Source organism: Pongo abelii, chromosome 15, assembly GCF_028885655.2.
Source record: "Pongo abelii isolate AG06213 chromosome 15, NHGRI_mPonAbe1-v2.0_pri, whole genome shotgun sequence".
NCBI lineage: Eukaryota > Metazoa > Chordata > Mammalia > Primates > Hominidae > Pongo > Pongo abelii.
This window is the reverse complement of record NC_072000.2, coordinates 54,861,622-54,882,200: the sequence shown is the minus strand read 5'-3', so window position 1 is coordinate 54,882,200 and position 20,579 is coordinate 54,861,622. Positions and strand designations below refer to the sequence as shown.

At 48.6% G+C, this 20,579-nt stretch overlaps 1 protein-coding gene and 1 non-coding gene across 10 annotated transcripts in view; one reads left to right on the top strand and one right to left on the bottom strand.

Moving 5' to 3' along the window:
• Window positions 1-1,609: 1,609 nt before the first annotated feature.
• Window positions 1,610-1,697, bottom strand: LOC112128935 (small nucleolar RNA U83B). The gene has a single exon (XR_002911379.1). It is a non-coding gene; the product is annotated as a small nucleolar RNA U83B (small nucleolar RNA).
• Window positions 1,698-18,598: 16,901 nt separating this feature from the next.
• NIN (ninein) overlaps window positions 18,599-20,579 on the top strand; it is a 111,254-nt gene continuing 109,273 nt past the window's right edge. For 6 of the 9 annotated variants that reach the window (XM_054530647.2, XM_054530649.2, XM_024231639.3 and 3 more), the window contains exons 1-2: window positions 18,599-18,729; window positions 19,228-19,281. The gene's annotated coding sequence lies outside the window, so the exon portion shown is untranslated. Of the gene's footprint in view, window positions 18,730-19,227; window positions 19,282-19,314; window positions 19,650-19,835; window positions 19,956-20,579 lie in introns of those variants that run through there. The other 3 variants (XM_063715840.1, XM_054530646.2, XM_009249069.4) reach the window with 3 other exon arrangements.

Sequence of the window (20,579 nt, the reverse complement as noted above, 5' to 3'; positions counted from 1 at the left end):
CAGTTAGAACACAACTCTGGAGCCAAATTGCCTGGAGTGGAATACGAGTGTCACTACATTTTAGTCTCATTACCTTGGGCAAGGTATTTAATATCTCTGTGCCTCTGTTTCCTCATCCATAAAAGAGAGATAATCATAATGCCAGCCTCACTATAGGTGAGGACTAAGGGAATTACTATATACAAGGGTTTAGAATAAAACCTGGTATACAACAAGTGCTATATAAATATTAGCTATCATATCTCATCATCATCATTCTCCTGTCCCAACCACTGACACATCACCCTCATTTAATATTCGTGCATGTGATCACTGAGCCATTACCAAAAGCCCCTAGGCAGGTGTCTGTTGAGTGGGTTGTAAAGGTAATGCATGGAAAGGTCATTATATTAAAAAAAAGTTGGTGGGGCAAAGTGATGAGGTGACTGTCAAAGATACTGAAGAGACACTTAATAAGTTGTGATTAATTTACTCTGAATAATGCATTGAAATGAAGACACTTTCAAAGCATTATTTGGATTAAATTGCTTACTGTTCCAAAGCTCATTTCACTAACCAGGAAGTGTATGGGGTGGGTAGAGATGAGTCTGTCCTTTCCAATATCTGTTTAGTCGTTGACATATACTGCTCCCAATCAGTTTCCTGGCAACTCAGGGTTAAGGTCCTGCATCTCAAGCTCTTGCCTTCACTTCATTGTTTTCAGTACTACAGCTTTTAGGATGTCTTCTAGTCAAAATAGACTGCATTTATCTGTGATAACAAGAATAACACATTTCAGCAGCAACAATGATCAAGTTTATTTCTTGTCCATTCCACATGTCCGTTGTGGGAGGGACAAGAAGGTCCTGCTTATCATAGTCATTGAGAAACAAGGCTAAAGGAGGTTCCACCTCAGCATGCTTCCCTGATCATAGGGGCAGGGGAAAGGAAGCACGTCAAACCACATATTGACTCTTGAAGCTTTTACCTGGAAATGGCCTATCACACTGCTCATGTTTTATTGGTCAGAACAAGTCACATGGCCAGGCCTGGGCTTATAAGGGAGAGTATGTACAATCTTCCCGCAGGGAAGTGCCCCAAATATTTGGAGACAATAATAGAGGCTTCTGTAGGAAAGATTTGACTGAAAGCAAAAAACCCATCTAAAAGTGGCTTAAATAATTGAGGGGTTATTTTCTCACACAACAAAAAGTCTGGAGGTGGATCAAGGCCCAAGGAGGTAAATTTGGCATCTCAAAGATGCCTTCAGGGATGCACTTTATTTCCATCTTTCTACTTTACCATCCTTAAGATGCCGGCAATATCTCCCTTCACAGTTCCAAGATGGCTGCAGCAGTGCCGGGCATCACAGGTAGACCAGCGATATCCAGAGAAGGGTAGCAGCGTTTCCTCCATTAGTCTCATATTGTTTTGTTTTTTGTTTTTAATTTAAAAATCAGGCCAGGAGTAGTGGCTCATGCCCATACTTCCAGCACTTTGGGAGGCCGAGGTGGGAGGATGGCTGGAGCCCAGGATTCAAGGCTGCAGTGAGCTGTGGTAGTGCCACTGCACTGCAGCCTGGGCAACAGAGTGAGACCATGTCTCTAAAATAAATAAATAAATAAATAAGTAAGTAAAAATAAAATAAATTAATATTTCCACAGTCTGATTCAGGCACTGTGTCCAGCACTTATTCCAGGGTCTCATCCCAAAACTCATCACAGTTAATCACGTGACTCATCACAAAACTACTCTTGCAGTTTTGAGAAAATCCTTCTCAGAACCCCAGCTTACTTCCTTTTGGGTCCCATTAGCCGCAATGAAATCGTATGTCTATGACTTAGCCAGTCATTGGCAAAAGGAATAAGACTACCTTGACTACCTTGTGGGGTAAGAAAAGACCTGTATTCCCTTTGTAGGAGCAACTCTGTTTTCTATAAGAAATATGGCGCTGAGCATAAGACTCAGGTAAATGTAACCTTATTTCACCAATTATGGGAAGGTCCTTTTTTCAGAGTGTAAATAAAGTGGGACCACAATGTCCATTAGTGAAAAGCCTTCATTTGTGCTTACGTAATTAATTTACAGTGGAACAACTATGGGCAAATAAAGCAGTCAAAACAGGCATTTAATAGGGAAGGATCATTTACCAAAGGGTCAGGGAAATAAGAAACTACTTTGGGTTGATATTACATCCGTCTCAAAAGAGTTGACCAAAAGAATTCACCACTCCCTTCTCTGTGGCCCCCTGACTAGAATCTCCATTCTTCATCATTTCACCCACCACACTTACCATGCTTTATTGCCTTTATCTGTGTACCTGTCTGTCTCCACCTGCAAAACTGTAAGCTCCTTGAAAATATAATCTGTTTCATCTTTTTATTCCTGTGTATAATATAAAAGAGTAGTGGCTAAAATCAACTGATAACTCACTGTATCCAAGAGCCCATTCTAAATTCTAAATGAATTGACTCTTTAATATTCACAACATCCTATGAGGCATGTGTTATTATTATGTATGTTTTATAAATGAAGAGATGGAAAGTCAACAAGTTAAGTCCTTGACCAAACGTACATAACTATTAAGTGGGAGAGTTGGGTTTCAAATGAAGGCAGCCTAATTGGGTTATGTTTAGGACATTTGCCCAACAAATGGGTGAACCCAATATGCTTTAATATACGATAGGAAGGGGAGAGAGAGAACAAGGGTGAAGAAAAAGTGATAATCTTTTATTTATACATAGAATCTGAAATCAAGTATGATAGACTTATATTCCATGAGAGTAGAGATCGTGTATGTTTCACTTGTTTACTGTGGTATCTCTAGCTTCTAGTACAGTCCCTGGCACACAGTATGTATTCAATAATTCCTGGAAGTGGGAGAGGAAGGGAGAGACAGGGGGAAGGATGAAAGAAAGAAGGGCAGCAGGAAGTGATTGAACGAATAAACACAACCAATGACCTCTTTCTCTTGCTTTCTAATTTTCTTACCTTCTCTTCCTCCATTATTTTCACGCATAACTTTACTTCTTAAATCTACCTCTTGCCTAGGATAGGAGGAAGTGGTAGAGGCTCTAAGTATTAAGGGTTCTCAAAGAGAATTTAAATGTAACATTGTTACAGAGTAGCAAGTCCTCTCTGCTGCCCTAATTCATTTGGCTTTTGAAACAATGTGTCTTGTATGAAGTAGACTTTTCCTCAAACTAAAACATTTTTTAACAATTTGGACTTGTGCTTTTTCTTCTAATTGTGTGCTGCTTAAAATGTCAAGGCAATGCAGGGATGCCAAGTCTCACATGGGCATATTGATTTTTGTAAAAATCAATGCAGGCTGGGTGCGGTGGCTCATGCCTATAATCTCAGCACTTTGGGAGGCCAAGGCGGGCAGATCACTTGAGGTCGGGAGTTCAAGACCAGCCTGGCCAAAATGGTGAAACCCTGTCCCTACTACAAATACAAAAATTAGCCAGGCATGGTGGTGCACACCTGTAACCCCAGCTACTCAGGAGGCTGAGGCAGGAGAATCACTTGAACACGGGAGGCGGAGGTTGCAGTGAGCTGAGATTGTGCCACTGCACTCCAGCCTGGGTGACAGAGACTCTGTCTCAAAAAATAAAAATAAAAATAAAAGACTGTCTCAAAAAGAAAAAAGAAAAATCAGTGCAGAGCCATAGCCATAAGCAAATGAACAACAATAATTAAAGGCTAGGAAATGACCACTGTCCATTGATGGGACTATTACTCCAAAGCCCCTCTACAAAAACTGGTTACATTACACAGATAATAGTCTGTAAACACTAAAAGCACTATTTTTTCTTCTTGATTTCAGCACCATTGTCATAGGACTCTGCTTTCAAAGATGGCTTCAAACAGCCATACAGATTTAACATTTCAGATTCAATCTTTAGACCGTACAGACTCCTCACTCTAGTTTCAATAAGAAAAGTACAATCGTGATGAAACTGAAGCATTGGATTCAGAATTCTAAGTGTTCCTATTCCTATAGGATGTCCGGGTTTCTGTTGTTAATTTTGTTATTTTGATTCTTGTCTAGAAAGCTTTTTTTTTTTTTTTTTTTTTTTTGAGACGGAGTCTCACTCTGTCGCCCAGGCTGGAGTGCAGTGGCGCGATCTCGGCTCACTGCAAGCTCCACTTTCCGGGTTCACGCCATTCTGCTGCCTCAGTCTCCCGAGTAGCTGAGACTACAGGCGCCCACCACCGCGCAAGGCTAATTTTTTTTGTATTATTAGTAGTGACGGGGTTTCACTGTGTTAGCCAGGATGGTCTCGATCTCCTGACCTCGTGATCCGCCTGCCTCGGCCTCCCAAAGTGCTAGGATTACAGGCGTGAGCCACCGCGCCCGGCCTTAGAAAGCTAATTTTTAAAAGTATCTTTTTGTTCTAATTTTTTATTAAGAGACAGCGTCTCATTTTGTCACCCAGGCTGGAGTGCAGTGGCACAGTTCTGCTCACTGCAGCCTCAACCTCCCGGACTCACAGGATCCTCCCACCTCAGCCTCCCAAGTAGCTGGGACCATAGGTGTGCACCTCCACACCTGGCTAACTTTTTTTTTTTCCCCTGTAGAGATGAGGTCTCACTATGTTGCTCAGGCTGGACTCAAACTCCTGGCTCAAGCAATCCTCCTGCCTCAGCCTCTCAAAGTGCTCGGATTACAGGCCTGAGCCACCGTGCCCAGGCTTTTGTTGTAAAATTGAACAAGAACTTCATGAGTATCCAAATATTCTGACTTTTTTTGTTTGTTCTTCATTCTCAGATTACTTTGATTCCATTCAAATGTACTTGAGTAATTGGGGATTTTTTTTTTTTTTTCCAAAAATGAATTCATTGACTTTTCTTCAGCCTGACTTTCTCATCCTGGCTTCTCTCTTGGTTGATGGCACCATTATCCACTGTGATCCAGACCAACACCTCAGCCACTTTTGACTTCTCACGTTATTGCCTCATATGTCCAGTTAGCTGCCAAGTCCAATTGTTCAATCTCTAGAGCTGCCATTTTCTTTTCATTCTCATGTCAAGGGCTCTAAGTCAGGCCTTCATCATCCCCTCTTAGAATATTGCAATGACCCTCAAACTGGCTTCCACTATTTGTCTCTTATTCTCCAACCCATCTTTTGTATATTCTCCAACCCATCTTTTGTATTTTTGTTCAATTATTTTCCCAAAAGATTTATCATATTTCTCCTCTGCTCAAAAACTTACAATGGCTCACTATTGCCATTTTTTTAGATTTTAAAAGTCAAACTCTTTAATGGCATTGAAGACTCTTCAGTTCATCCCAACCAACTCTAGCAACCTCATCTCCTGTAACTCGCCATCATTACCTTGATTATTCCTCCATAAACGTATTTTCCCCCAGATTTATCATGACATTTCTTAATTCTATCTGTCTGGCAAATTCCAAATTATGTTTCAAGGCCTTGCTCAAATGCTCTCTCCTTTTACGTAAACTTCCTTGTTCTCCAGGCAGAACTAATCCCTCCTTTCTGTGTTCCCATAGCATTTTGTTCAGATTCCTATTATGCCCCTTATTGGGTTCCCAGAAGCAGTTCATGAGAGGAGGATTTGTAGGGAAAGGTTTTGTTAAGGAAATGCTCCCCAAAGAGTCTGGCAAGTGAATGAGGGAAGTAAGACAGGGAAGAGAAAGAGACCAAGCAAGGGTGAGAAATTTGGTGAAAGTCCCAAGGCGAGTAGCCCAGCTCAATTCCATAGGGGAACTCTGGACATTAATTGATGTCCTTCTCTAAGACAAGGGAGCTGAGCTCGCTTTCTCCCACACTGAGCAGTCACTAGCTAAGGATTCAGTTCCCAAGCACTTCTTGCCCTCTGCATGCATTTGCACACAGCAGCCCAAGGGCAGCCACCAAAAGAGAGTCATAGGTGCAGGCCAACGGCAGCAAAAGCACTTCAGAGTGGATGGAAGAACACACAGAAATGGTAAAAGACATCCCAGAGTACCTGGGAGGAGACTGACGATGTCAGCTATGCTTCTTAGTATAGTCTGCCTTGTATCCACCTAATCATGCACTGTCATCCCCTGCCTCCAGCCAGTGGATGCCGAAGTACTTAGGAGCAAAGACTGCATCTTAGTCATCCTCATGTCCCTACAGCAGGCAGGATATCACTTTGCACCTGGAAATTGCTTAAATAGGATTTATTGATTCAAATGGAATACTCCTTGTGCAACATTTTGCTTCTACTAATCGTTTTGCAGGAATTTTTTTTTTTCCCTAGCTGGTTTTAGGTCAACAACAATAAAACATGTGAATTCTGGAGATTCAAAACCTCAAATCTTCAACTTTTCACCTCGCACTTTTATTCCTGGGACAAAAACTTGCTCAGCACATCTCTTCCTAAATTCCAAGACAGGCTGCTTGTTCTGTTCAGTCAAGAATGCCAACCCAAGAAACATTTTTGAAAGATCACAGTCAACGTCATTGCCAAAAGAAGAAGCTCTTGGCACACAAAGAACCTGGTTCAATATGAGATGCCAGATGGTGATTTCAACTTCAGCTAAATTCCTGCTGAGAAGTGTTTGAACTGCAGATGAGAAAATCTTCTATGACAAATTTCCAAGTGTTAGAAGCTTCAGAGGAAAATGGCAAGTGTTGATACCCTCCCTCCCCGCAACCACCACCACCAACCACATGCACACATACCATGGAACATACCTGCATCTGGTAGCTAAGATTCCAACAAAAATGCCTCTGCCTTTTAAAAAGCCTATGGACCCTGATTTGATTTTTACTAAAATTATATTAACTGAGTCCATTGGAAGCAAATACCATTTGATTAATATGCAGTGCTTTTTCAAAGGGTGTGTTCCCTTAGCATCGGAGATAACTCTTTCCTGTCTTCCAATAATTCTATTGTAATTGATAATTAATTGATAGTCAACTGATACTCAGTGTATCTCCCCTCCCTAAATACTTTCAAATTCCAGGAGATATATGTGAGGCATAAATTGATGGTGCTCTGCCCGGATGCCCTTGAATCTCTTTTGCTGGTTCTGTGTGCCCACGCCCCAGCTTCAGTGTATTTTGCTTTCTAACGATTAGCTTCTGCAACTATCTTCAGAGGGTTGCCCTTGAACTACTGGAATTTCACCTGTTTGCACAGAGAACTGAAAGTGCCTGGGAGCTTACTGTGGCCCTGAGATGCCCACAGCCAATGAGTTACTGGTACAAGAAATTGAAAGCCCAGCTCCCCTGAATCAAGTCTGGGAAAACTCTGAGGTGTAATATATGCTCCAGAGCTCAAGTCAGCAATAGGCTGAGACTGGGACTCTGCCTGAATAACACCTGCACTTGGCTTTTTCCCTCCTTCTTTCCCTGTGTTGCTCCTGCCTCCCCACATACCCCCTTTGAGGTCTCTCCTGTAACACATCTTTCATATAACTCATGTACAAATTCTCGTCTTGGGATCTGCTTCTGGGAAACTGACCGGTGATGATTCTGGGCAATGGAAAAGTTCGAGTATCCTGCTAATAAAGAAAACAGAAATTCTTTCTAGAGCAAGGAACATATGCATACCTATTTTATCAATCAAAGTCTCAGAAGGAAATAGTGGATAAAGTCAAAGTAGGTATTTGGAGAAAGATTAGTAATAAAGGGACTATTTACAAAGGTGTGGACTGGGTTCAGAGAGACAAGGATAAGTGCCCACCTGGAAGCTAGGATCAGGAGGTGCCATTGCCAACTCTAGGCCTCACTGGTAAAAGGAGAGTGTGGCTTTGCAAGCTGGTGACAGAAATGTGTGGAGAGGCTGTGAGACGGGAGCTGTGACTTTACAGGTTGCAGCCAGCCTGCAGAGACCCTGCAAGGAGTAAGCACCAACCTTATGCTCCATCTTGCCTCCGATCTTGTCAGCGCTACCCCATCAGCTGAACATAATGGGAACTAGGGCTTGAGGGAGCCTGTTAATGTCGTACCTCTAGGTTAGCCTCTTGGGGCATACAGCAGGTGGAGAAGAGTAGGGAGAGGATCTGAAGGGACAAACAGAAGCTTTCCAGCACACTTGCTTACCTATCTTACACACACACACACACACACACACACACACACAGTTTGGCTGGTTCTTGATCTTGACCTGTGACCAGATACACCTAAATAAACACTACTTTTCTCTCTGTTGACCTTGTCTCCTTCTATATTATTTGTTTGCACATTGAGGGACCCGGAGATAGGCTGCATGATGTGTGAGAAGGGAACATCAAAAATCAAGTGATAAAATACATTTTTATTTAAGTCTGAGTATGGCATTTGGGTATCAGCATAGCCCCAGCACTTCAGCCTCTAAGACATTTTATGTAGAGTGAAACATGACTCACAGAACCCACTGCCATAAGATTTATCATCACTTTGACTTTGTATTTTAGTACAAAGAGGTCTAAACTACATCTTTAAAGAATTATACCCATTCTCTCACAGTTGACAACAAATGCAAATCAAAGATCTTTATGTTGCTTTTTGTAATGCCCTAGCTAATCGCTTTCTCATCAGTCCAGGTGCAAATATGTCCTCATTATTCAGATTACTCCCAAATGTTCTCATTATTCAAAGCAATGCTCTCTTCCTAGTGGGCTCATTTTCTGTTTTTGAAATGGTCACTTTTCTTGGATTTTGGCTTTGGCTTGATTCAGAATAGAAAGCACTACAAAGTGTGTAGAGTGGGAAAAAAAAAGGTCACTCAGTTATTTTAAGGCCTTTGAGATTAATCATGGCAGACAGCTTGGGTCCTTGGGATGCTGGCAGGAGCTGATGTGGGTGGGACGGAGGATGGAGGACGGAGAAGCACCCCTTCCACGCATTCCTGGAGGATGGCAAGACCCAGCAGCTACTGCCTTCTTGGCCTCCAACCCTCTGTCTGCTGGTACCCTTCAGATGCCAATACTGCTGAGTCAAAACAGGTGGGGTGTGCTTTAACAAATGGCCTACGGGGTTGTCATTTCTAAGTATTAAAATAGTATATATTGGGGCCAGGGGCGGTGGCTCACGCCTGTAATCCCAGCACTTTGGGAGGCTGAGGTGGGCGGATCACTTGAGGTCAAGAGTTTGAGACCAGTCTGGCCAACATGGTGAAACCCTGTCTGTACCTAAAAATACAAAAATTATGGGAGGCTGAGGCAGGAGAATCGCTTGAACCCAGGAGGCAGAGGTTGCGGTGAGCCAAGATGGCGCCATTGCATTCCAGCCTGGGCAACAAGAGCGAAACTCCGTCTCAACAACAACAACAACAAAACTTAGCTGGGCGAGGTAGTCCCAGCTACTCCGGAGGCTGAGGCAGGAGAATCGCTTGAAACTGGGAGGCGGAGGTTGCAGTGAGCTGAGATTGCACCGCTGCACTCCAGCCTAGGCAACAGAATGAGACTCCCTTTCAAAAAAAAAAAAAGAAAGAAAGATAAAGAAGAAATAAAGAAAGATAAAGAAAGAAGAAATAAAGAAAGATAAAGAAAGAAGAGCTCTGCCTCTCCCTCTCCCTCCCCCTCCCTCTCCCTCTCCCCTCTTTCTTCGGTCTCCCTCTCCTTTTTTCGGTCTCCCTCTGTTGCCGAGGCTGGACTGTACTGCCGTGATCTTGGCTCGCTGCAACCTCCCTGCCTCGGGCTCCTGTGATTCTCCTGCCTCGGCCTGCCGAGTGCCTGGGATTGCAGGCGCTCGCCGCCACGCCTGACTGGTCTTTGTATTTTTGGTGGAGACAGGGTTTCGCTGTGTTGACCGGGCTGGTCTCCAGCTCCTGGCCTGGAGTGATCTGCCCGCCTTGGTCTCCCGAGGTGCTGGGATTGCAGACGGAGTCTCGCTCACTCAGTGCTCAATGTTGCTCAGGGTGGAGTGCAGCGGCGTGATCTCGGCTCGCTACAGCCTCCACCTCCCAGCCGCCTGCCTTGGCCTCCTAAAGTGCTAAGATTACAGCCTCTGCCCCGCCGCCACCCCGTCTAGGAAGTGAGGAGCGTCTCTGCCTGGCCGCCCATCGTCTAGGATGCGAGGAGTGCCTTTGCCCGGCCGCCCCGTCTGGGAGGTGAGGAGCGCCTCTGCCCGGCCGCCCCGTCTGGGAGGTGAGGAGTGCCTCTGCCCGGCCGCCCCGTCTGGGAGGTGAGGAGCCCCTCTGCCTTGCGGCCCCCTATGGGAAGTGAGGAGAGCCTCTGCCTGGCCACCATCCCATATAGGAAGTGAGGAGCGTCTCTGCCCCGCCGCCCATCGTCTGTGAAGTGAGGAGCGCCTCTGTCCCGTCTGGGAGGTGAGGAGCGCCTCTGCCCGGCCGCCCAACGTCTGTGAAGTGAGGAGCGCCTCTGCCCGGCCGCCCCGTCTGGGAGGTGAGGAGTGTCTCTGCCCGGCCGCCTCCCCGTCTGGGAGGAAGTGAGGAGCACCTCTGCCCGGCCGCCCCATCTGGGAGATGAAGAGCACATCTGCCCAGCTGCCCCGTCTGGGAAGTGAGGAGCGCCTCTGCCCGGCCGCCCTGTCTGGGAGGTGAGGAGCGCCTCTGCCCGGCTGCCCAGTCTGGGAGGAAGTGAGGAGCGCCTCTGCCCGGCCGCCCCGTCTGGGAAGTGAGGAGCGCCTCTGCCTGGCTGCCGCCCCGTCTGGGAGGAAGTGAGGTGCACCTCTGCCTGGCCGCCCCGTCTGGGAAGTGAGGAGGACCTCTGCCCGGCCACCCCGTCTGGGATGTGAGGAGCGCCTCTGCCCGGCCACCCCGTCTGGGAAGTGAGGAGCACCTCTGCCTGGCCGCCCTGTCTGGGAGGTGATGAGCGCCTCTGCCTGGCTGCCACCCCGTCTGGGAGGAAGTGAGGAGTGCTTCTGCCCTGCCGCCCCATCTGGGAAGTGAGGAGGACCTCTGCCCGGCCGCCCCGTCTGGGATGTGAGGAGCACCTCTGCCCGGCCGCCCCGTCTGGGAAGTGAGGAGCGCCTCTGCCTGGCCACCCCGTCTGGGAGGAAGTGAGGAGCGCCTCTGCCCAGCCGCCCTGTCTGGGAGGTGAGGAGGGTCTCTGCCCGGCCACCCCGTCTGGGAAGTGAGGAGCACCTCTGCCCGGCCTCCCTGTCTGGGAGGTGAGGAGCGCCTCTGCCTGGCTGCCACTCCGTCTGGGAGGAAGTGAGGAGTGCCTCTGCCCGGCAGCCCCATCTGGGAGGCGAGGAGAGTCTCTGCCCGGCCGCCCCGTCTGGGAAGTGAGGCGCGCCTCTGCCCGGCCGCCCCGTCTGGGAGGTGAGGAGCCCCTCTGCCCTGCGGCCCCCTATGGGAAGTGAGGAGAGCCTCTGCCTGGCCACCATCCCGTATAGGAAGTGAGGAGCGTCTCTGCCCCGCCGCCCATCGTCTGCGATGTGAGGAGCGCCTCTGTCCCGTCTGGGAGGTGAGGAGCGCCTCTGCCCGGCCGCCCAACGTCTGTGAAGTGAGGAGCGCCTCTGCCCGGCTGCCCCGTCTGGGAGGTGAGGAGTGTCTCTGCCCGGCCGCCTCCCCGTCTGGGAGGAAGTGAGGAGCATCTCTGCCCGGCCGCCCCATCTGGGAGATGAAGAGCACATCTGCCCAGCTGCCCCGTCTGGGAGGTGAGGAGCGCCTCTGCCCGGCCGCCCCGTCTGGGAGGAAGTGAGGAGCACCTCTGCCCGGCCGCCCCGTCTGGGAAGTGAGGAGGACCTCTGCCCGGCCACCCCGTCTGGGATGTGAGGAGCGCCTCTGCCCGGCCACCCCGTCTGGGAAGTGAGGAGCACCTCTGCCTGGCCGCCCTGTCTGGGAGGTGATGAGCGCCTCTGCCTGGCTGCCACCCCGTCTGGGAGGAAGTGAGGAGTGCTTCTGCCCTGCCGCCCCATCTGGGAAGTGAGGAGGACCTCTGCCCGGCCGCCCCGTCTGGGAGGTGAGGAGGGTCTCTGCCCGGCCACCCCGTCTGGGAAGTGAGGAGCACCTCTGCCCGGCCTCCCTGTCTGGGAGGTGAGGAGCGCCTCTGCCTGGCTGCCACTCCGTCTGGGAGGAAGTGAGGAGTGCCTCTGCCTGGCAGCCCCATCTGGGAGGTGAGGAGAGTCTCTGCCCGGCCGCCCCGTCTGGGAAGTGAGGCGCGCCTCTGCCCGGCCGCCCTGTCTGGGAGGTGAGGAGTGCCTCTGCCCGGCCGCCCCATCTGGGAAGTGAGGAGTGCCTCCGCCCGGCCGCCCTGTCTGGGAGGTGAGGAGTGCCTCTGCCAGGCCGCCCTGTCTGGGAGGTGTACCCAACAGCTCCAAAGAGACAGCGACCATCGGGAGCGGGCCATGAGGACGATGGCGGTTTTGTTGAAGAGAAGGGGGGGGAAGTGTGGGGAAAGGAAGGAGAGATCAGATTGGTGCCGTGTCTGTGTAGAAAGAGGTGGGCATAGGAGACTCCATTTTGTTCTGACTAGGAGAAATTCTTCTGCCTTGGGGTGCTGTTGATCTATGGCCTTTCCCCCAGCCCCGCGCTCTCTGAAACATGTGCTGTGTCAACTCAGGGTTAAATGGATTAAGGGCGGTGCAAGATGTGCTTTGTTAAACAGATGCTTGAAGGCAGCATGCTCTTTAAGAGTCATCACCACTCCCTAATCTCAAGTTCCCAGGGACACAAACACTGTGGAAGGCCGCAGGGACCTCTGCCTAGGAAAACCAGAGACCTTTGTTCAAGTGTTCATCTCCTGACCTTCTCTCCACTATTATCCTATGACCCTGCCACATCCCCCTCTCCGAGAAACACCCAAGAATCATCAATAAATACTTAATAAAAAAAAAAAAAAGAAGAAAGAAGGAAGAAAGAAAGAAAGAAAGAGGAAAAAAGAAAAAGAAAGAAAAGAAAGAAAGGAAAAAAGAAAACAAAATAGTATATATTGGGCTATTTTCTTCGGAAATTGTATGTCTAACCATATTTTGAGAGGCCAATGGACTTAGAGGATGGTGATTGTTTAAAAATGTTAGTAAACCCTGGGTTTCATTCCATGGCAGCTGTCTGAGTCAGCCATAAGCCCTCTCAGTAGGCGAGTGCTGAGGTGGACAGGTCAGGCCTAGGGGTGTCATGCATTCACCGTGTGATCCTGAGCAAGGCATCAAAACTTCCTGAACACAGCTTTCTTTTAGCCATAATGGAATTGGGTTGGACAGATTCCGAATCCTCTTCTTGTTCTGATACTGCATTTGTGGCAGCCACTAGTCCCGTGTGGCTGGTCTGAACTGAGATGTGCTGCAAGTGCCAAGCACACACCAGGTTTCAAAGGCTTAGAACAAAAACAAATGTAAAATATCCCATTACTACTTTCTATGTTGATTACATGCTGAAGTGATCATATTTTGGGGTATGTTGGGATACATAAAATCTAAAAATTAATTTTACATGTTTTTACTCTTTTAAATGTGGCTACTAGAAAATTTTGAACTACATGTGTGGCTCACATTATATTTCTACTGAACAGAAATGTTTTAAAATGTATGTTTCTGGGTTGCCATTTCTTTTGTGTGCACATCAAATTCTAGAGAATTCAAAGTAGCCTTGCTTGGGGAAAAATGTTTCATTTTCCATTGAAAACTCTTCTAACAAAAAAGTAAAGATTTCATGTCATATTGGCTAAGTGTTTAAGAGTGTATGAGGGAGGGGCCAGGCGTGGTGGTTCATTCCTGTAATCCCAGCACTTTGGGAGGCTGGCATGGGATGATCAGCTGAGGTCAGGAGTTCGAGACCAACCTAGTCAACATGGCAAAACCCCATCTCTACTAAAAATACAAAAATTAGCTTCGCATGGTGGCGTGTGCTTGTAATCCCAGCTACTTGGTAGGCTGAGGCAGGAGAATTGCTTGAACCCGGGAGGCAGAGGTTGCAGTGGAGGAGCTGAGATTATGCCACCACTGCCCTCCCGCCTGGGTGACAGAGTAAGACTCCGTCCCCAAAAATGAAAAAAATAAATAAAAATAAAATTTTAAAAAAAGAGTGTATGAGGGAGGGAACGCCAATGTTTCTTAAAGTAACATTTCATTTCCTCCCCCCTTCAAATGAAGCTACAGTGGCAGTCCTTTGGCACTTACAGTCTTTAAAACAGTAGACCATTGCCAGCATCCAGCCACATGAAAAGGGATAATTCCAAAAGTAAAGATCAACCCCCCACCCACCCATCCCATGTATACATATGCAACATCTCTTCTCCACGTGAATGCCAAGTATTTGGAAAGTACCTAAGTGCTCAGCCCATGGGATCCAAAAGACACATGTGCAATAACCACTTACTGCTATGCTTCAATTGCTGGGCCAAACAATGAACAGAGACAAGGCATTCAATACACATGAGGACTGATGATCTGGGCTGAAAGAGCAGCAGAGGGAAGATCAGAAGGTCCACATGAGCAGAGTGGAGGGAGGGTAGGTTTCCTGCAGACACTGAGGATACATACATTTGCATTGATCAGGAAGGACCTTGAATGTCAGGAAAAAGATCTAGGACCTGATGTGAAAAGCAATGGTCAGAATGATCAAATAGAAGCCATGTTTTAGGGAAATCATTGCTCTCTTCTTGCCGTGCTGTAGCGTGTGTATGTCCCCCAACTGGAGAATGTAATTAGAGTCCAATGCCACCTAACATCATTCCCTTACTGTCTCAGGAGTTCATATTTTTACTTTCCCAAAAGAGAATGATGCATTCCTCAAGGGCAAGAACCAAGGTTGATTGTTGCTTCATTTTGTTTTGTTTGAGACAGGGTCTCACTCTGTCACCAGGCTAAAGTGCAGTGGTGTAATCGTTGTTCACTGCAGCCTTGACCTCCTGGGCTCAATCAATGCTCCTATGTCAGTCTGCTGAGAAGTTGGGACCAGAGGCATGTGCTACCCATCCTGGCTAATAAAAAAAGAGGAGTAGAGAAGGGGGGTCTCACTGTGTTGCCCAGGCTGGTCTTGAACTCCTGAGCTCAAGCCATCCACCCACTTCAGCCTCCAGAAATGTTGGGATTACAGGTGTGAGCCACCATGCCCAGTCTGATGTTTATTTTGAACATCGTGTGACTTTCAGGACAGTATTAGGCACAGGGTAGGCAATCAATGCTTACTTTAAAAAAATAAATTGTATGGAATCCTGGTTTCCTCTTCTTTCATTTTCTTCATAAGGAAAATGAACAGAGAATCCTAATTTCTAATAGGTGTCCCCCAGGGGCAAAAGTGTAAATCAGTTTGCCTTCTGTCACCTTCCCTTCCCTTTTCTATACTTTTCCTCTTTCTTCCTGGGTTCTTAACCACCAACATTTTGCTGCTGGAACTCTTAGTCCCTGACTTGTATGTCCGGAACTCAAATTTCTCCCTTTTTCCTTTCCTCATTCATCTTCCTTAGGGCCTTGGGGAGATCATTGATGTCCCTTTCTTTCACCGAGTGAGTTCCTGGGCCAAACTATAACTAATCATCTACTTTGACAATTTGGCTGTCTTTGACACAGCTCTGCAACTTGCCTGAAAACTGTCCTGCTGAGTTCAAATGGTCACAGAAATAAGAAAGATATCGATTAAAGAAGTTTAGAAGGAGCCAGGAGTTGCTACGTGAGTGACAGGCTGTTTGACTATTCTGTGAATGAAAAATAGTTTATACCCAACTGTGACTTGGGAGAGGGTAGACTATGTTTGGTTAGAGCCTTTTTTGACTAAGGAAAAAAAAAATAACTTTTCAGGTCCCAGGAAGTTTACAAAGCCTGACTTTTTCTCTCTCTCTTTCTCTCTCTCTCTCTCGTTTGTCATCTTGACTCTAAACTGATAATTTCAAAATTACTTCAAGAAGAAACAAAAAGTAGGCCAGGCGTGGTGGCTCACGCCTGTAATCCCAGCACTTTGGGAGGCCGAGGCAGGATCACTTGAGGTCAGGAATTCAAGACCAGCTTGACCAACATGGTGAAACCTTGTCTCTACTAAAAATTCAAAAATTAGCCAGATGTGGTTGTGCACATCTGTACTCCCAGCTACTTGGGAGGATGAGTCAGAAGAATTGCTTGAACCCAGGAGGCCAGGAGGTGGAGGTTGCAGTGAGACAAGATTGCACCACTGCACTCCAGCCTGGGCGACACAGTGAGACTCCGTCTCGAAAAATAAATAAATAAATAAAAAGAAAGAAAAGAAACAAAGAGTAACTTTCTCTTCCCTGGATTATTCTTTAGTTAATGTTTTAGAGCTTTAACCATCTGAGAAAGCCAGTTCAGTACCGTGAAATATGACAGAAAACCCTTCAAAAACTTCATGTACAAATACTTCAAGGATCCTAGGTCCTTGAACAAGGTTCTTTGTAAAGTGAGAGTAAAAATCAGAGGCAGATAAGCTGCAACAGATAAGAGTGAAGTTTTGTTTGTAAAGGGTAATAACGCTGAATGAACATTTACATTTCTTTTTTTCTCTCTTACATTGGTTATAATGTAGAACTGGAGCCTGGTTGCTACTTCTGCTGTTATTTTGTGTTTAACAGAGAAAAGATGAAGTAATGGGCTCTAAAGGAAGTCTCTGCTTTTTTTTCCCGTGACTCCAGTTTGGACTAAGACTAACCATTTGCTCAATGCAAACCAAATTGCAGGCCCATGGTGTTAAATAAATGATCTTTCTTGGTAGGGTTGCTCTTGCCAACCCACACCACGCAGTAACCATGCTCCATGCTTTCCCTCCTTTGTAGCAAGGCTGGAGGTGATCCCAGTTCCCAGTCCCAGAGCTAACTCCACCCCACTTGCTCCTCTCAAGAAAGCGCATCTTGTGTTTTTCAAATTACACAACCCCCAGCAATTCTGATCTTCCTGCACAGGGAGTGAATGCCACTTCCAATATCCCCTGACCCCCAAGAATCACTGTTTTAAACTAATGATCAATATCATCCTTAAGGATTCTTGCAGGTTAAAAAGCGATGCTTGGAGAGGTAACCAGTAGGATGAGGCTTCCATGGCAGAGATTAGGTGAAACAAGAAAGACACCTCTTCATTCTTACCTTCCAAGACTGTTGGCTGTTTTAGTGCCCAGTGAGCATTATTGTCTGTCTTCCAAGACGACCTCTATGTAAGTATTCTGGTAACAGGTTAGCTATCCTCTTAATGAACTGCGTGTAGGTGTGTGTGTTGTATCATTATTACTGGATGACTGAACAACCATGCATACAGTGTATGAGTGTGTGTGTTTCTGTGTGTATGTGTACTTATTCAAGAGTGTTTAAAAAGGAGAGAGGAGCATAAATCTCTCTTATTCTGCAGGCACGCTTATATACTGTGTTGAAAGAAGAGAGCCTGGGCTTTTGAATAAGACTGAGCTGTTTAAAATTTTTTTAAAAATTTTTGAGGTAACTGTAAATTCGCTTGAAGTTGTAAGGAATAATAGAGAGATTCCCTATAGACGCTTCACTCAATTTTTCTCAATGGTAACATTTTGCATAACTGTAGAACAATATTACAATCAGTAAATGGACATTAGTGTAGTCCAAATGTCTTATTCAAATTTCATGAGAGTTTCACGTGCTCTCATTTGTGAGTGTATATTCAGTTCTTAGGAATTTTGCCACATATGTGCTCCGCTTTTGAATCTCAGTTCTGTGGAGTTCCTGCTGTGTGATCCTGAGGAAGCTCTTTGACTTCTGGGAGATCCATTTTCCTCATCTGCAAAATAATGTCTGCCTCCTAAGGGTGATGTGAGAATTAGGTAAGATAATTTCTGTCGAGTTTCTAGCATACTGGATTCTCAAGGAATGCTGGTTTCCTCTTGTCTATTGCTTGCTCTCTCGGTAGAAAGGGAGCTATCACCAGTTTCTTGCTGAAATAACCAGACCTGTGGGTTGTAATCCATCAGGCGGATCCTTCAAGGGCAACACATTTAACCCTGCGGCTCAGAAAGAACCATGGCCTGGACTTGGGATCCTATTTGACTGCAATGAGATCAGAAGAAGTGTAGGGATGGGGGAGTAAGAACGGAGACTCTGGGGGTAGGGGTAGGAGGCGGTTAATATCGAGCAACTGTTGGGCTGGGAACCACCAACTCCAAGGAGTCTCCGTCCTGTGTGGCTTGCGACCAAGGGTTAGCTTCACCCGGAGAAGGCTGCACAGGGCGGGAGCCTGTGAGGACGTGGTGGGCAGGTGCGGAAGCCAGTGTAGACCCGGCAGGAGGGTCGCGCTCGCTCTACAGGGTTCCGAGTCACTTCTAGAGCCCTTCTGCCTCCTGAACACCCTTTCCAATGTTGATGGCCAATCGACACCCGAGGGCTGGGAAATCCAGGGCCGCCTGGGAGCAGAAGAGGCACAGGGATCCCCCTCTTAAAGTCCCGCTTGCTGAAGGCGGGGGCCCTTCCTCTGCGCGAAGACGCTGCGGCCCGAGTGTCCGCGGTGCGGGTGAGTGTAGCCGTGTTAAGAAAGAAAGGGAGGCGGACAGCCAGGGGGCGAGGGTGGCAGCGCCAGCCCCAGCTCGGCGGCGACCTCGGGGCGCCAGCCTTCTCCACCCGCACCCGGAGCCCCGGCGTTTCTAACTTCAGATCTCAGAGGCGGGCGCTCGGAGGGGAGGGCGCGTCTGCGAGGGCTCAGGCGGCGCCGCCCGCTCCTCTCTTGGCTGCCAGAGCCGCGCGGGCCGCAGAGGAGGAGCCGCGCCGGGGCCGGCGTCGCCCTGACTCCTCCTCCCCGCGCGGGCCCGGCCCTTCCTCCCCGGCGTCCAGAGCTCCGGGTGGCCGCGGCCGAGCCGGGAGCCGAGCGCGCTGGGCGCGGCCGTCCCGCTGCCGCTGCCAAGCCCGGAGTGCGCCAGCGGCCATGGTTCCCGCGGCCGCGCCGGGCGCCTGAGCCCCGGGACGCAGTAAGTGGCGCAACCCCGGGGACCCGGACCCACGGCCTGGGGGTGCACGGAGGCCTCGCGCTGCCCCCGCGCCGTCGGCGAGGCCCTGAGAGCCCGGAGCGAACTGGGCACCGGATCACTCGGGGGCTTCCCATTTGGGGTCCGGGGCCAGGGGGGCGCAATCCCTGCGGGCCGGGAGGAAGCGGCGGCCGGGCGGGAGGACGAGGCGGGGACGGGGCTGCATCGGAGGCGGGAGGAGGGGCCGGTCCCGGAGGCGCGGGCTGCGCGGGCTGCGCGGGCGGGGGGCGGGCCGGCGGGGGCGGGGAGGATGCGCGCTGTAGCCCGCGGCCCCCGAGAGCTGCGCTTTTGTAAGAGCTGGCCCCTTACATATGGAAATGACGCTCATGCGGGTCCCCATTCGCGTCCTTTTGAAGGACGCCCGCCCGGAACCGCTGCGCCGGCTGCGAAGTATTGTCCCGTTTCTCCAGCCCTAACAAAGCGTCCTCCTTCGCTTTGCAGAGAGCTGGAGGCGGGCGGCCGGCTGTGCGGGCGCTCCGGAGAAACCGACAGAAGGTAGGCGAGGGCGGCGGGGCCGGGGGAGCGCGCTGCCTGCCCACACAATGGGGTGTCTGAGGTTTCTGGTAGTGGCGATGGGCAGGCGAGTTGAGGACGCATCGCAGGTGGCCAGGGACTTGGGAGGCGCGCCTGTCCTGCGGCCGCACCTCCGCTTCCCCGCCCGGCAGCACCGCTGTGTTTGGGTACCTCCAGTACCCCCGACGCCCCGGCCGCCTGCCCGGAGCTGAAAGCCGCTTCTGTGCGCTGACCGAGAGCAGACTTGAGTCCCCGAGGGAACAGAAAGGGTGGTGGTTCCGTTGGCATGTGCCGCCCGCACAGCCTTGTGATTGAGACGCTGAAGAGGAAACTGCGTGGGGAAACCCGAGGTATTAGCCTGGGCTGTCTGAGTAGCGGAGAGCTGCTTGGAGCCCGGAAAGTGGAGATTTTGGGAGGTATGTGGGATCGATGCGCGTAAACAGTTTCCCAGTGTAATGCCCAGGAGAAAGGAAAAAACAAAATGACATTTGGTTATTGCCTAAAAGGTGTGGCATGGAGGTATGGAGTGTCGGGGAAGGAAGCTTCCAGCGGCTAGGCTTCTGTAGCTACGGAAGCGGCCCCTGACAGAAGGAACTAGGTGATGGGAACAGTCACTGCTTACAGCTCTCGCTGCGAAGTTAAAAGAGATAGAGACGGTAAGAGGCAATTTCCCTAACCCCAGCCCTGACAACCCGAGGTGAAGGCACCAACAAAATGGGAGCTGGAAAGACTGCCCTACCATATATCATGTTTCCAGACAACTTGGATATTACGAGATCTGCTTTCTGCACCTAACTAGGACAGATTCTCTCCTGGTGTTGAGGACTTCTAAGATGGGCTTGCCATACAGCTCAACTCCTGAATTTATTACATCGAAACAGATTGCGTAGTTGTCTTTTGTGACTGACATGGTAGCTTTGTAGGATGAGAATCCTGATAAAGTCCATCCTGACACGTGAGGGAAGCCCCTGGAACCACAACGTTTCTCAGTTAGGTCCGCGTAAACACCATAACATACACATATGTTTGCATGCTTCCGGAGGCTTGATGATCTAACAAGGAAAATGGCTTTTTTCTGTCAGTTTAATTTTACCTTGAGTCTTCTCTCGTGGTGAGCATATTATATAGGTGGCTGACCTGGAATATTGGTGGCTCTTGCTCTGGAGTTGAAGGGAGCTGTGAGGATTTCCAGAGTGTGTATAGGAGGAACATTACAGGCTGGCTGAAAAACGAGTTTGTGTGTTGTGGTCTCTTCAGCTGTTGTCAGTGTCCTTTGGGAG